The sequence below is a fragment of the Nicotiana sylvestris genome, chromosome 11 (assembly GCF_000393655.2).
Source record: "Nicotiana sylvestris chromosome 11, ASM39365v2, whole genome shotgun sequence".
Taxonomy (NCBI): Eukaryota; Viridiplantae; Streptophyta; class Magnoliopsida; order Solanales; family Solanaceae; genus Nicotiana; species Nicotiana sylvestris.
In genome coordinates, this window is record NC_091067.1 from 23,982,978 (window position 1) to 23,986,956 (window position 3,979).

The following is a 3,979-nucleotide window of genomic DNA, read 5'->3' on the forward strand; positions in this document are numbered from 1 at the left end:
TGCCTATCTTGGCGTTCCTTGTTAGATCTGGCTTCTTCGTTTAATTGTTGGATCCTTTCTTTTGCTTTGCTCAATGCCCTTTCGTTTTCCGCAAGAATGGAATCATAATCTTGCATTCTTTCAAAGAGATTGGCGATGGTTTTTTGATCCTTCCAGCTCCTCTTTGGCGTTTCAGAAACTCTTTTCATTTTTTGGAATCGAGCATGAAGATTTTCATTCTCACAAGCTAGACTCTTTTTCTCGCCTTCGGCTTCTTGTGCTTGCAAATCTTTCTCCAAACTGAGGCTTCTTAGATTTTCTTTTAGGGCATGGATAGTTGCTTTGTACCCTTTTTCCTTTTCTCCCCAGATCAACCGTTCTTGGATTTTATCATTGAAGTTTTGAATATGGGGTCTTTTTGTTGGCCTTCTTAGCTCAGGCTCTGGTACATCACCCACGCGAGACCGTTTTTCAAACCACCTTGCATATCCAGGATTTATCTCACCCTTTGTAGCGTCTGGGACTTGAGTATCACTTTTCAAGTATCGGCACCCATTCCACATCTGCTGAAGTAGAGCCTCGGGAATAGTGGCTTCTGGGTGTAATTCGATTACTTGCACACTCAAATCTTCATCATCAGGAACTATTTGATATCTCCCTAATTGCCTTAGGACTCTCAGTGGTGCATATGGCTGAATGCTTCTCAATCCCAATAGTAGTAGATAACTATTTGAGGCTGACATGTGTATTACTTCCCTCATCGGGAGCCATCCCAGAGTCCATTCAATTTGATTTGTCGTTAAAGCCTTTAGATGAGATACCCATGCTTCTATCCCTTCTGGAGCCTGATAATTTTTTGTTCTTTCCTCATAGCTCTCGATGCAATTATCATTGTTTGACCCATACTGTATGATCTTGGGCTGTTGTTGGAGATGCTCCATCACCCACATTTGCAACAAAATTTTGCATCCTTCGAAGACCTTTGCTCCTGATTTACATAAAGTCAAAGCCCGATAAATGTCTGATAGAATGATGGGGACAAAGGTGTGATTTTCTTTGGTGGTGAGGATTTGCACAATTTTTGCGGTGCGAATATCAATTGTTCGCTCTTTGTTTGGAAAGACCATGACTCCTAGAAAAGCCACCATGAAAGCAAAGCGACGGTGAATCTGCCAAGTGTCTTTGTTTTGCTTATTGGTAAGGCCTTTCTCATGAATTTCGAACCCATCTGACTTTCCGAACCTTGAATACAAAAAGTTGAAGGAACAACATCCATTGATGACATTGCTTTTCCTGATTTGACTGCTGATGTTCAGAAGACCGAAGAATCGATGTACCGAAGGAGCCTTTGTGAATATCAAGCTTTGATTTCTTAGACTTCCGTCAAAACCAGCATATCCAGCTACCTCCTCTAATGTAGGAGTAAGCTCGAAGTCAGAGAAACGAAAGACATTGTGAGCAGGGTCCCAAAAAGTTACTAACGCTGCAATCAGATCATCACGGGGTTTAACTTTCATAATGTCCGTGAGATTTCCCAAATGCTTGACGACCCATTTTTGACCATCTTCGCCTAAATCATACCACCACATTTGAAGTTGAAATAGAAATTCTTCTGTACTCGTGGACGAGGGGCTTTGTGTGGTGCTCATTTTGTATCTGAAATTTAATTTTAATAAAGTCAAAATTCATTTTGAAAATTTATACTAAAAAAAATCATTTTCGAAAATTTTTATTTATTAAATACCTTTATTTCAAGATTTAAAACTATTTTTTTCTTTTTTGAATTTTTTTTTAAAAAAAAAAAAACAACCCATTTTATTCCTCTCTTCTCGCCATGATTTCGTTTAAGCTGGTCAACAAGCATGTTCGAGGCAAATGAATGCACAAGTAGCAAGTAGGATGCATCAGGATGGTCTTTTTGTTTCGGGTTCACCTGTCCTAGACAGACCCAACCCCTGTGTTGAGTCTCCAAGGCCAAATGTATATGATGCAAATAGACGTTCCTACTAGGGATCCGGTACATGGCTGAGTTATTCTAAGTGTAAAACCTGAGGTTGATTGTTCTAAACCTGGCTTACCCAAACGGACAGTTTGAGCCGAAGCGGGGGCAACGTACCGGGAGCACGAAAGTCTACCCGGCCTAGTTACTTGTCCCAACTCCGTCTTATTTGGTATGACTTTAACAGAAAGGTGGGTCACGCGCACGTGTACACCATAAATTCAGAAGACTCAGAAAGAAGGGGGTTTCGTAGCAGTTGTATATATTCACAATTCAAATAATATTAAAGCGGTAAAAAGCAACATTTAGCATATTAGCATATAAACAGTTGAAAATCATATAGTAAATAAAGCCAATTAACACAGATATTTTAAGCTCGAATTCTTTAAACCCTGAACCAATGGTTCTGGGTTACAGTTTACTGTTTGGTCCCCAGCAGAGTCGCCAGAGCTGTCGCACCTCCTTTTTACCGCGCTCGCGGGGCGCGTGGGGAGTTTTCTCCAATTGAAGGACAGTCGAAACGGGATTTATTTAATTATTTCAGAGTCGCCACCTGGGAATTTTAAGGCGTCCCAAGTCACCAATTTTAATCCCTGAATCGAGGAGAATATGACTCTGTTTATTATTCTGCGAACCAGAAATCCTGAGTAAGGAATTCTGTTAATCCGGAAGAAGGTGTTAGGCATTTCCGAATTCCGTGGTTCTAGCACGGTCGCTTAACTGTTTTTATTATTGGCTTAATTATCTTGATTTTATTAAATACATTTTTGTTACGTGATTTTTCTACCGCTTTTACTTATTGTGATTAAGGACCCTTCTTTGAATCGAATTACGCGTACGTATATTCGTGTTATAAATTTAAAAAATGCGGAATTGTGTCACGCGTACGTGTACACAATAACTTTTGATAATATATTTATTAAGCAATCATTTTTTCGAAATTGTGTCGAATCAAGAATATTTGTTTTTCTTAAATAGTGAACCGCACATCTCGGGTTTTTATGAAATTAATTTAACGTCCTCGAAGAAATCCCTTATATTAAATATTCATTCGAAATTGCGCGTACGCATAATTCGAATTGTTTTTATTGGTATAATCAGATTACGCGAACGTATCCCTAATCACACCAAATATTCTTAATGGTATTATGAATTTTTCCACAAATTGTTTGTTGTATCTACACATTTTATATAAAAATACTGAGAAATTCATATTCAAGGGATGTCTTTAAATTCTTTTAAAAAAATTCACAATTTATTAAATATTGCCCGTTGACTATAATTTCCGAGTATTAATTATGTTTATCCCAAGACTATTCAAATTCAAAGTAAAATAAGAACATGATTAATACTATCCTTCACAAATACAACATATACATACACCAAAGGATGAATGCCATATGAAACTCACAAAAATAATTTATGAAGGGAAGAAGTATTTTTGAACAATTTTTTTTATTTTATTTTAATTAATGCAAATTCTACTTTTATTTACCATTGATATAAAGTGTTGTGATTTGTTCTTATACATATCACCTCATTCTCACACGCTTGTTTTTGATCCAGAATTATAATTACTCCGCTTATTTATAACAATAAATGATCAAATTGATGAGAATAGAGTTATTATGCAAATTGATTCAATTCGAATTGTATTACATACAACATAGTTGTACGCTTAAATATTCATAATATTCTTAACATCATAATGAGATACATCAATTCATCATCCCTTAATGGTTATATATATACCTGTTATCACGCCATATATGAACGTATAACTCACACCATTCAATCCATAACTAAATCAGGTATTAGAATAAACTAGCAATATGGTTTTTGACATTTTTATACTACTCTTTATTCAACTAACAACATCTGACCTTAATCCACAACCAAACAATCGAATTACACTAACCATGCATTTTCTTGATATTTCAGAATATTCTATACCTGACTAACAATGTCATAGGACTTAACTAATAGCCAACTTCCTGCCAT